The sequence below is a fragment of the Podarcis bocagei genome, assembly GCF_964188305.1.
Source record: "Podarcis bocagei genome assembly, chromosome: 15".
Lineage (NCBI taxonomy): Eukaryota > Metazoa > Chordata > Lepidosauria > Squamata > Lacertidae > Podarcis > Podarcis bocagei.
In genome coordinates, this window is record NC_138141.1 from 10364231 (window position 1) to 10377059 (window position 12829).

The 12829-nt window shown below is 46.1% G+C and overlaps 1 long non-coding RNA gene across 1 annotated transcript in view; it reads right to left on the reverse strand.

Annotated features, from left to right (window-relative positions):
• Positions 1-5082, reverse strand: part of LOC308574301 — a 35663-nt gene extending 30581 nt beyond the window's left edge. Inside the window, exon 1 of the long non-coding RNA XR_014002463.1 lies at positions 4999-5082. This is a non-coding gene — a long non-coding RNA (uncharacterized lncRNA). The remainder of the gene's footprint in view (positions 1-4998) is intronic.
• Between the last annotated feature and the right edge of the window lie 7747 nt (positions 5083-12829).

Genomic DNA, 12829 nt, shown 5'->3' on the forward strand with positions numbered 1-12829 from the left:
TCCAGTCACCTGCATGGCTTCTGCCTACCCTCCTCCTTTTTCTTCCCAGAAACCCTTGCCAAATGTGACTTCCTCTTCTGCTTACATCATTGCCCCTTGGCAACCTCCCCCTGTGTGCCTGGCAGTCTCCAGACTTGTGATGGCTTCTTTTAATGGATTGATGACTGGCCATTTCAGCCTTTGTTAATGGCTTGTGCTGAGCCAACTACGTCAAGCTGGGCTAGCTTGTTATCCTAAACTTAATCTGAAGAATCTGTATCTGAAGAAGTGTGCATGCACACGAAAGCTTATACCAAGAACTAACTTAGAATCATAGAATCATAGAATCATAGAATCATAGAATCATAGAATCATAGAATCATAGAGTTGGAAGAGACCACAAGGGCCATCGAGTCCAACCCCCTGCCAAGCAGGAAACACCATTAGAGCACTCCTGACATATGGTTGTCAAGCCTCTGCTTAAAGACCTCCAAAGTAGGAGACTCCACCACACTCCTTGGCAGCAAATTCCACTGTCGAACAGCTCTTACTGTCAGGAAGTTCTTCCTAATGTTTAGGTGGAATCTTCTTTCTTGTAGTTTGGATCCATTGCTCCGTGTCCGCTTCTCTGGAGCAGCAGAAAACAACCTTTCTCCCTCCTCTATGTGACATCCTTTTATATATTTGAACATGGCTATCATATCACCCCTTAACCTCCTCTTCTCCAGGCTAAACATGCCCAGCTCCCTTAGCTGTTCCTCATAAGGCATCGTTTCCAGGCCTTTGACCATTTTGGTTGCCCTCCTCTGGACACGTTCCAGTTTGTCAGTGTCCTTCTTGAATTGTGGTGCCCAGAACTGGACACAGTACTCCAGGTGTGGTCTGACCAGAGCAGAATACAGTGGCACTATTACTTCCCTTGATCTAGATGCTATACTCCTATTGATGCAGCCCAGAATTGCATTGGCTTTTTTAGCTGCCGCGTCACACTGTTGGCTCATGTCAAGTTTGTGGTCAACCAAGACTCCTAGATCCTTTTCACATGTACTGCTCTCAAGCCAGGTGTCACCCATCTTGTATTTGTGCCTCTCATTTTTTTTGCCCAAGTGCAATACTTTACATTTCTCCCTGTTAAAATTCATCTTGTTTGTTTTTCCCCAGTTCTCTAATCTGTCAAGGTCGTTTTGAAGTGTGATCCTGTCCTCTGGGGTGTTAGCCACCCCTCCCAGTTTGGTGTCATCTGCAAATTTGATCAGGATGCCCTTGAGTCCATCATCCAAGTCGTTGATAAAGATGTTGAATAAGACCGGGCCCAGGACAGAACCCTGTGGCACCCCACTAGTCACTCTTCTCCAGGATGAAGAGGAACCATTGATGAGCACCCTTTGGGTTTGGTCAGTCAGCCAGTTACAAATCCACTGAGTGGTAGCATAGTCAAGACCGCATTTTACCAACTTCTTTACAAGAATATCATGGGGCACCTTGTCAAATGCCTTACTGAAATCAAGGTAGGCTACATCCACTGCGTTCCCTTCATCTACCAGGCTTGTAATTCTGTCAAAAAACGAGATCAGGTTAGTCTGACATGACTTATTTTTCAGAAATCCATGCTGACTATTGGTGATCACAGCATTCCTTTCTAGGTGCTCACAGACTGTTTGCTTAATGATCTGCTCCAGAATCTTCCCTGCTATTGATGTCAGACTGACTGGGCGGTAATTATTTGGGTCCTCTCTTTTCCCCTTTTTGAAAATAGGGACAACATTTGCCCTCCTCCAGTCTGCCGGGACTTCGCCTGTTCTCCAGGAGTTCTCAAAGATGACTGCCAGTGGTTCTGAGATCACATCTGCCAGTTCTTTTAATACTCTTGGATGCAGTTCATCTGGCCCTGGAGACTTGAATACATCTAAACTAGCCAAGTATTCTTGTACTATCTCCTTAGTTATTCTGGGCTGTGTTTCCTTTGCTGAATCATTTGCTCCAAATTCTTCAGGTCGGGCATTGTTTTCTTTATCGGAGAAGACTGAGGCAAAGAAGGCATTGAGGAGTTCAGCCCTTTCTGTGTCCCCTGTTTGCATTTCACCATCTTCTCCTCTGAGTGACCCCACTGTTTCTTTGTTCTTCCTTTTGCTACGAACATACCCATAAAAGCCTTTTTTGTTGCTTTTAACCTCTCTAGCAAGCCTGAGTTCATTCTGTGCTTTAGCTTTTCTGACTTTGTGTCTACACGTGCTGGCTATTTGTTTGAATTCCTCTTTGGTGGTTTCCCCCCTTTTCCATTTTTTGTACACATCCTTTTTTAATCTTAATTCAGTTAAAAGTTCTTTAGATAGCCACCCTGGCTTCTTTAGGCACCTTCCATGTTTCCGTCTCATTGGTATTGCCTGACGTTGTGCTTTTACTATCTCCCTCTTAACAAACTCCCAGCCATCATGAACTCCCTTTCCTTTTAGTATTGCTGTCCATGGGATCTCACCCAGCACTTCCCTAAGTTTTATGAAGTCGGCTTTCTTAAAGTCAAGAAATTGAGTCCTAGTATGCTTGGCTGCTCCTTTCCGCTGTATAGTAAACTTCAGAAGAGCATGATCACTCGCGCCTAATGATCCATCCACATCTACCCCACTAACCAGGTCATCAACATTGGTTAGGACCAGATCTAAAATGGCTGTTCCTCTTGTTGCTTCTCCCACTTTCTGGACAATGAAGTTGTCTGCAAGGCCAGTGAGGAATCTGTTTGACCTTATGCTCTTGGCTGAGTTTGACGTCCAACAAATATCCGGGTAATTGAAGTCCCCCATTACTACTATCTCCCTTCCTTTTGCATGCTTGGCCATCTGTTCCAGGAAGGCATCATCTATGTCCTCCGTTTGGCTTGGGGATCTATAGTAAACTCCCACAATGATGTCTCTGTTATTCTTCTCTCCCTTAATTTTGACCCAAATGCTCTCACTTTGGCTTTGAGGTTCTAAATCTTGGATCTCTTCACAGGTATACACATCCCTGACATATAACGCCACTCCTCCTCCTTTCTTGTCTGGTCTGTTTCTCTGAAATAGATTGTATCCCCCCATTATTACATTCCAATCGTGGGACTTATCCCACCAGGTTTCAGTGATGCCTATTATGTCATATTTAGTTTGCTGTACCAAGAGCTCAAGCTCATCTTGTTTATTTCCCATGCTTTGCGCATTAGTGTACAGACATTGAAGTCCATTAATCATTCCCCCGTGTCTCTTATATAAGGATTTTTTCCTCCCACCACTAGGTCCGCGTGCTGTTTGCTCCATTTGGACTATGACATTTGGATGATCATCTTCATTAATTGATAGACTCCTACCTTCAGGAGCACTGTCTCCCTCCCCCATATTAGTCAGTTTAAAGCCCTCCTGATGAGGTTTCTGAGATTTTTGGCAAAAACATTTCTCCCAATTGTTGTGAGGTGCAGCCCATCACTTGCCAGAAGTCCATCTGCAAGAAACTGCAGTCCGTGATCTAAGAATCCAAACCGTTCCTGTTTACACCATTTGCGAAGCCAGCTGTTCACTTCCACTATTTTCCCCTCTCTCCCTGGGCCACGTCGTTCAACTGGGAGGACAGACGAGATGACAATTTGTGCATTTAGTTGCTTCAATTTCCTGCCAAGAGCCTCGTAGTCTCTTTTGATCTTCTGGAGGCTATTGCTTGCAGTGTCATTGGTTCCCACATGAATCAAGAGGAAGGGGTATTTGTCAGTGGGTTTTATGATTCCTTGCAGTCGTTCAGTTACATCTTGGATCTTAGCCCCGGGGAGACAGCACACTTCCCGAGACATCTTGTCAGGCCCACAGATCACTGCTTCTGTTCCCCTCAGTAGGGAATCCCCTATCACCACTACACGCCTCCTCTTGGGTTTGGTCGGGGTTCTTCCGTGAGCTGTCCGTTCCAAGGTCGCCTGCACATTCCCTGAGGACTGACTTTGCTGCTCGTCTTCATATACCTGATCGACTGTAATGAGGGAGAGATCCTCAAATGGAGTCTGCTCTTCGTCTTCCATGCTAGGGGAGAGGACCTCAAAGCGATTGTGTATTTCTAAACAATCAGAGTGAACCCTGGGCCTCCTACTTCTTTGAGTCACGTTTCTCCATATATCTGGCTCCTGTGTTGGTGAACTATCCTCCTTCTCAGGGGAGTCCCCTGTCTCCTCCTTGGTGGTCTTAGTTGGTCTTTAAGGTGCTACAGGAAGGAATTTTTTTATTTTGACTATGGCAGACCAACACGGCTACCTATCTGTAACTTAATCAAGCAGTGTTTGGTGGAGTTTTAATAAAACCATGAGCGATCCTCACTTTTACTAAATCCAACATTTATGGGGAGTCTGTCCCCTGTCCCCCCAAAAAATACACACCTCAAAACAACATATTGGGAGCTTAAAATCAAATTTGAGATGGCAATGTGGATCCACTGTTGTGCTCTAGATCTGGAATCAGTTCCTGGCTATGTCTTGAGAACTATATTAGGTTTCCCAAAGAGACCCCCATCTGTTCTCTTGCATTTTAAAATAGGTGTGTTGCTATGAGGATTTTTAAACAAGTGGATGAAAACTTAAAACTATGGAAGCCAAGAGACTTCCCAGACTTTGACTCAGAGCAATCTCAAAGCATCGCTCTGAAAGGTGTCGTGCACTTGCATCCGAGAAAGAGGCGAAACATCAAAGCCTCCTCAGGAAGATTCAGGACAGGAAAGAAAAAGTACTTCTTCACACAGTACAAACGATTAAAATCGCTCCTGCAAGTGGCAGTAATGGCCACCAACTTGGACGCTTTTGAAAGAAGATCAAATAGATCAAGTGGCTAGTGGTCATGATAGCTGTGTTCTGCCTGCACTGTTGGAGGCAGTATGTTTCTGAATGCCAGTTGCTGGAAATTTCACTCAGGTCCTGCTTATGAGTTTCTCATGGGTATCTGGTTGGCCAATGTCTCATGGGTATCTCCTGGAAGGCTCATTGCCCTTAGTCATTATGTAATGATATGAAAGAGGTACCTGAATATGACTATCTTCCTCTTTCCTCAATGCTTTCCCCTAAGAGTAAGGAATCGGATCTGGCCAGGTGGCCAGATACATATCTGCCCTATACCACACAGGGCTGTCAATCACCTGACTTCACAATTACATCAAGTGAGGATCATCAAGGCAATGCAGGGCTTGCGAAGAGTCCAGGGTGGAGCTTTGAAGTGCCTCTGATCAGTATGCTTGAAGTCACCACCTGTTAGGTGATCAGTCAATGCCTGCTTTGGGATTGACTGAGTGAGAGCGAATCTGGCCTGAAATCCTGGAGAACTTCTGCCAGTCAATATAGAGTACTGATATATAGATGGACCAATGGTCTAACCCAGTATAAAACAGTTTCCTATGTACATGGAGATGGACAATAGATAGATCAATAGATCCACACCTTAGTATGATCATAACTAAGAATGTTCTTTGTCTGATCTCAAAGCATGTCAGATAAGGACAGACTTTATTCATTTGAGGTTCTAGCAAATGTGCTTATTTTCTTTGGAGGCTCCAGCAAATATGCTTCTCCAACTTGATGCCCTTCAGATCTTTTGGACTACAACTCCCATCATTCATGGTCATTATTTCTCTAACCCCCATTTTCTCCTTCTATCTTTCACATGTCTCTTGAAATATAGGAAATCGCCTTATACCACGTCATACTATTTGGACATCTAGCTGAATATTGTCTGAGCTGACTGGCAGTGGTTCACCTGCTAGCTAACGCTCCTTTACTGAATATGGCAGGGACTGAATAAGCTCAGAGTACAGTGGTACCTCGGGTTAAGTACTTAATTCATTCCGGAGGTCCGTTCTTAACCTGAAACTGTTCTTAACCTGAAACACCACTTTAGCTAATGGGGCCTCCTGCTGTTGCCGCACCGCTGGAGCACGATTTCTGTTCTCATCCTGAAGCAAAGTTCTTAATCTGAAGCACTATTTCTGGGTTAGCAGAGTCTGTAACCTGAAGCGTATGTAACCTGAAGCGTATGTAACCCGAGGTACCACTGTATGAGGTTGAATAAGGGACGTGGGTGGCGCTGTAGTCTAAACCACAGAGCCTAGGGCTTGCCGATCAGGTCAGCAGTTTAAATCCCCACAATGGGGTGAGCTCCTGTTGTTCGGTCCCAGCTCCTGCCAACCTAGCAGTTCAAAAGCACGTCAAAGTGCAAGTAGATAAATAGGTACCGCTCCAGTGGGAAGGTAAAAGGCATTTCCGTGCACTGCTTTGGTTCACCAGAAGCGGCTTAGTCATGCTGGCCACATGACCCAGAAGCTGTCTGCGGACAAAAGCTGGCTCCCTTGGCCTATAGAGCAAGATGAGCACGCGACCCGAGAGTCATCTGCAACTGGACCTAACAGTCAGGGGTACCTTTACCTTATGAGGTTGAATGGGGATTTTCCACACCCAAGCCTAGTGCTGTTGCTGCTACTGCACCACAGTGGCCGGACTAGCTGTACCATTGGCAGCCACCTCACACAACATACCCTGAACAAGGTGACTGCTACCTGCCATCAGATGTGGAGAAAGATACCTCTTTGTTCCCAGTATTGAAATAATATCCAGCCGATTTACTGAAAATACCTCTTTGGGAAGGGTTGTAGCTCAGCAGCTTTGCATGCATGTAGAAGGTCCATGTTCTATCTCCAGCATGTCCAGGTAGAGCTGGAAATGCCTGAAACCCTAGTGAGCCGCTGCCAGTCAGGTTAGACAGTACTGAGCTACATGGAGAGGTGGTCTGACTCTGTATAAAGCAGCTTCCTGTAGGTCTATTAGGAGAATGGACATAGCTATGTAGCAGAACATCTCCACTGAATGCAGAAGATGCCAGTTTCAATACCTGGGCAAGACCCCAGTCTGGAACTCTGAACCTGGAGAGTTGTTGCCACTCAAGGTAGACATTCCTGAGCTAGATGGACCCAATATATGTCCCTATGTTCCAGTCTACCAGTCCAATGGGCTGCATTGCATGGAAGGGGAGAGACCACCATCTTAGTCTTCACCATCCAAATGCCTTGGGCTGGCCCTACAAAATGCTACATGAGGTCAGGAAGAAGTTTGGTGCAAACAGTATTTTGGTGCAATGCAGCAGAGAAGGAATTAGGTGTGCTGAAGTCTCCTGAGACTGGAAAAGAAAACCAGCATGTCCACACACAAAATTGCCTTCCTTTGGATTTTGAAATATTGGCAGCCACCATGGCTTCTCTGATGGTTACGTATGCCAGTTTTCCAAAGTCACATACTATGTCATTGTGAAGGAGGACTGAGGTTCTCACTATTAAATAAAAGCAAGGAATAAAGGCTGCATAGACACCATATGTTTAAGCTATATCTAAAGCACGTGACTTCCCCAAGCATCTTGGGGACTGTAGTTCACCCCTCGCAGAGTTACTGTTCTCAGTGCCTTTAACAAACCACGGTTCCCAGGATTATTTGGGGAATGTTACATGGATCCAAGATCAAAGGATTACAGGATCAAAGATTACAGGAACTGGTTCACCCAGAGAGTTTCTTGATGCATAATGTGTGAAGTAGCCCTAAGCAATGTTTTAATTTGTTTTAAACTGTTTTTTAATGCTTTTTTTAATATTGCTGTAACCTGCCTTGGCACCTTATAATGAAAGGCAGGTACGAAATCTAAATAAGAATAAGAATAATAAAAGTGAAAATGGAAGGAATGCGCCCCAGGTTTTCTGCAGCATAGAATTCTTTTCAAGCCACAATCCTGTATTACTCAGGCCACCTCCCTCTTTAAGTTGAGGTTACAGGAAGCTGAGAGAGGTGTTGTCAGAGGAAGTCAGACTGCCATGGCAACAGGAATGTCATTACTCCCCTCACTGGGCTCCAGTGCCTTTGAGAGCTCTATGAAAGACAGAAATTCAACAGGTACAGCTTCCCCGGCACAGAGTTGCTTCAACCCTGATGTAGTCCCGTCCCATGAAGGCCACTCACATCTGTGTGCTTTTGCAGCAATGTTCAGGATGGGGGTCCCCCCATGGCTGAAAACTGCCTCTCAAATTTTTGTTGTTGTCATCATCACCGTTGTTGTTGCTGCTGTTATCAGAGGCGGTTTTAGGGTGGCACGACCGCTGCAGTGACATAAGGTGGTGTACTGCAGGGGGCACCACAACAATGCTGTAGAACGGGGCACGAGAGGCAGGGGCTGCTGAATTTTAGCATCGCACAACCCAAAGCCCACCACTGCCGTTGTTACTATTATCCGTGACTTGCTGTAACAATATTTTCCTGAGCAATGAACAAATAAAACAGCAACTTAGCAAAATCACAGAATGCTGTCAAATCAACACTAACAGCCAATGTTTTCAAATATATTGAAAGCCACCTTAAGATTTCTGATTAGCAGGTGGGGGAATAAATATTTAAAATGAATGCATAAATAGTAAATGTGCTCTTTTTTCATGCCTAGACTTCATCGCTGCTCTGGTATTGCTCCAGTCTCAGTCCTGCCCAGACTTTGCCAAATCTCCCCATGCTGCAGGGACTATTTCCTAAGAGGGTCAAACAAGTGCTGTAATAATGCTGATGTTTGATCTCAGTCACAACCATGTAAACATGCCAGAATTGTTGCATCAACCCTGGCGCGGCACAGATGGTAATCCATCTGTAGCATTCTTTGATGCCGTCTCACACAGCAAGGAGCAGTCTGTCAGAGAAAGGTGCTACTCACTTGCAAAGGTTAAACCAGGCCAGATTCAATTCAACTGCTGACATCCCAAAACGGAGAGCTGTGTCTGTGCAAGAAATGTAGGGGTATATCCAAATAGCCCACTACGGAAGCACAGTCTTTCTGTTTTGGTTTGAGATAACAATCTTCTCCCCTGGATCAAGCTTGGGTGAACCTGTTTTCCCTGTTTGCAACTTAAGTCACCCTGCACTTCACTGATTGGCTGTGACAGCTGAAGTCACTTAACCCAACTTCCACCCTGAAGCAGTTGTTTAACATAAAAAAAAACCTGGGAAAGGGAACTTGGCTGGCATCAGGAGTTGGCATTGTCAAGCAGTTGCCAAGACCCTTGTTACAACTGGAGACCATTGCTAATCCCAAGATTGTCATACGGCTCTTCCTTCTTGTGGGGTGGTCCTAGAAATAAATGGAGGACAAATGGGGAACTGCTCCACCACCTTCAGACTGCCCTGAGCCAGTCTCTACCTGCCTGCCTTCTTACTTACAACCAGTCACGGCCCTGCTAGAGTCAATGACAGGTAGAGCCACCAGAGCCCTGACTGGTTGCAAGTAAGAAGGCAGGCCGGCAGAGGCTGGCTCAGGGCAGTCTCCCTGCCTTCTACCCTTCCACTCCCAGTGGGCACCAGTCACCACTGGAGGAGAGCAAATATGCAGTAAGAGTAGTAGCAAGGAAAAGGAGATGGGAAGCCTTGGATAGGGAAGCCACTGATAACATATTATCCAGCTCCTCTTCCCGCAGACCTGGAATCAACATTAGGAATGAATACACTATGGTGGCAGGAGTCCATTGGCCTGGTAGGATGTAAGGCTGGAGGCTAGGTGGAGCCAGAGCCAACGACAAGGAGAGCCAATTCACTCTAGTTTTGTTTGCATCCTCCTTCCTGATACAGTGGTACCTTGGGTTACGTACTTAATTCGTTCCGGAGGTCTGTTCTTAACCTGAAGCACCACTTTAGCTAATGCTCCTGCTGCTGCCACACTGCCAGAGCACGATTTCTATTCTCATCCTGAAGCAAAGTTCTTAACCCGAGGTATTAGCGTATTTTTCGGTCTATAACACGCACCTGACCATAACACGCACATCGTTTTAAGAGGAGGAAAACAAGGGAAAAAACATTCTGAATGAAACAGTGGATGTATCATTTTTGTGCTTCATGCTGTGGCCACAGACATGTGATCTGATGGTGAATTTGGGGTGACCCAATGCAAAAATCCTGAGAATTCCTGTGGATCCATGCTTTGTAACCACGTTTTTGCACCATTGCAGCCCCAGGCAACAGTGGGTGCGTGATTTTTTTGGTGCAGGCTGTAGCCATGGACATGCTATGTGATCTGATGGTGAATTTGGGGTGACCCAATGCAAAGATCCTGAGGATCCATATGGATCTATGCTTTGTAACCACATTTTAAGTGGGGAGCGAAGGAAAAACAAAGAAGGGACATGAGAGAGGTGTGCAGAGAAGCAGCTGGCTAAGAATGCAGGAGAGGGATTTAACGGGAGGGAGGAAAGAAAGGCAAAAGTTTCTCCCCACCCAAGCCAGCCATCTATCTCTCTATCTCTCTCTCTCCCTCCCTCCCTCCCTCCCCCTCTCTCTCTCCCTCTCCCCCTGCAGCCCCGAGCACAGAGAAGAACGACACTCTGCTTTCCCCTCTGCTTGCCTGGAGGGGAGGGGCTTTCCCTGCTCTTTGTTCCGTTTCAGCAAGCACAGCAACGAAACAGAGTAGGGTGGGCAGTAAGACCCTGAGGCAGAATGCAGGAAAGCAGCCGCTTCCTCTTTTCAGGTTTCCCTTCTCCATGAAGCGCGATTTGATTTTTGCCTGATTTTTCGGCTCCAGGGACCACACATTCGCTCAATAACACGCACAAACATTTCCCCTTCCTTTTTAGGAGAAAAAATCTGCGTGTTATAGAGGGGAAAATACGGTATTTCTGGGTTAGTGGATTCTGTAACCTGAAGAGTCTGTAACCTGAAGCGTATGTAACCCGAGGTACCACTGTAATTTCTACAACTTCAAGCCTGAGATTACTAAGGAGGAGGAAGCTGACAGGCAAGGCCGCCCTGGGAACTGGTTGGAAGGAAGATGGCAGGCTGGTGGAGGGCAGAATTAGATTGGTGGGACATTTCTCCATTCACCTTAATGGCCCAGCCTCCATTATGGGTGGGCAGCCAAACCAGTTGACACCCCAGGCTACTAAATATGTCATTTAATCTTCTGGCTTGTACATCTGCCCAATGAGTTGTTGAAAGCAATAATAATCCAGACAGGGTAGGTGGGTGTGAAAGGCAGTGAGTCCTAATTTGTTTTTCTGTCAGTACACACTTGTCAACTCTCTTCAGAGAGCCCATCCCTAAAGGAAACCTTTTTGGTGTTGCTTTCTTTCCTTGACTCTTCAATGAGCCAATCCGTGAGCAACGCTGTCATTTTCCCGGCAGCCGAAGACATCTCTCTTCTCATCCGAGCTGTGTCTGCCTCGCCTGCCTCCATGAACATCTGCCGCAAGGAGTCGTCACCTGTCACCTTTTCACAAGTGCCTTTAGAAAAGAGAATATGGCGCATGTAAATAATTTACAGGCCATCTTCATCGAGACAACAACTGACTTTCAAAACTACTTTCCTGGAACATCTTCAGATGCCAAACAGGCAGAGAAATGTAGGCCTTTCAGAGAAATGGGCACGCTGATGGGCCTTGGGGCTCTGACAAGTGGGACTTGCAGCTAAGCATTGCCCCTCTAGCACAGGTAATATTCTCTTCTTATATTTAAAGTGCTGTTATAATTTGGTTAATTTGGCCTCTTGGTACCTCAGGTTCAGGGGACAAATGTGGCCCTCCAAGTCTCTCTTTCTGCCTCTCAGAACTCTCCATAAGCCACACTTCTTGCCCATCCTCTTTTGCACTCCCTTTGAGTGCTTTTGCTGGCTGGAATGTGTCCTTGAACTCTGGTAATAGAATCATAGAATTGGAAAGGACATAGAGGGTCATCCAGTCCACCCCCCTGCAATGAAGGAATCTCAGCTAAATCCAGGACAGATGGCCATCCAACCTCTGCCTAAAAATCTCCAAGGAAAGAGAGTCCACTACCTTATGAGGGAATCCATTCCACTGTCAAGGAGCTCTTACCACCAGAAAGTTCTTCCTGATGCCCCTTGGTTGCCTACGTGGAGAACAGAAAGAGAGGTGAATGTCTCTAGAAACTAGCCAACTGTACAAGGGTGAAACTTCCATTCATTGCTCTGCTTACTTTTGCCCCTGGCTCTGCCTGCCCCCAGCATGTGGTCCTTAGAAGGTCACCCAAGAGGAAATGTGGTTCCTTGGGCTTAAAAAGCTTCCCCATACCTGCTGTAGTGTATGGTTGATGCCCTTTCAACTATACAAGGACCAGCACATGTGGAAGTGAGATTGCCATTGGCATATACAATACCTTTCTTAATTCTGTAGCCCAGAGAATGTTGCCCATCCATCTTCCCTCATTCTTGAAGTGCCAGATGAATGTGACCCATTGCTGCATCTCATGAAATGTCTTCTCCCATGCAACTGTTTGATCTACAGGAACCATCTCTGCTCAAGGTCACACACTTAATGCATCGCCTAGTTTTGCCCTCATTGGATAATCTGGTAGCACCCAGCTCAGGGAATGGCTTTTGACATGAGAAAATGTGGTGTAAATACACAAGTGTCCCATTCTTGTGGGGGAAAGAGAAGCGCCTTCATCCCTCCCCTCCCCTTCACCCCTCTCCATTTGCATGCATGATCTGTTGATCAAATCCTGCAGTCATCTCAGAGTGTGTAAGAAGTGAACATCAAAGCCACCAAAGAGAGGCAACAAGGAGGGGAGGAAGAGGAGAGAGAGAGAGAGGCGTGTTACATTAGTGTCTGGAGCTCCTGTAGGCTTCTGCATTTGAAACCGTCAAGATTTCAGCTTTGCTGCCATGTTGAATGAAAAAAAGAAAAGAAAACATGCCTGGCACATAAAGGAGTCGCCTGCCACATGCAGGGCGCTTCACAAGTCACAGCAGCCTGCTAAACACCTCCACCCACCCCCCTTGCAGATGCGCTCCTGAGAGTGGGACATATCAGCTGCTTGAGTTACAGTGCAGCTCATCCGCCA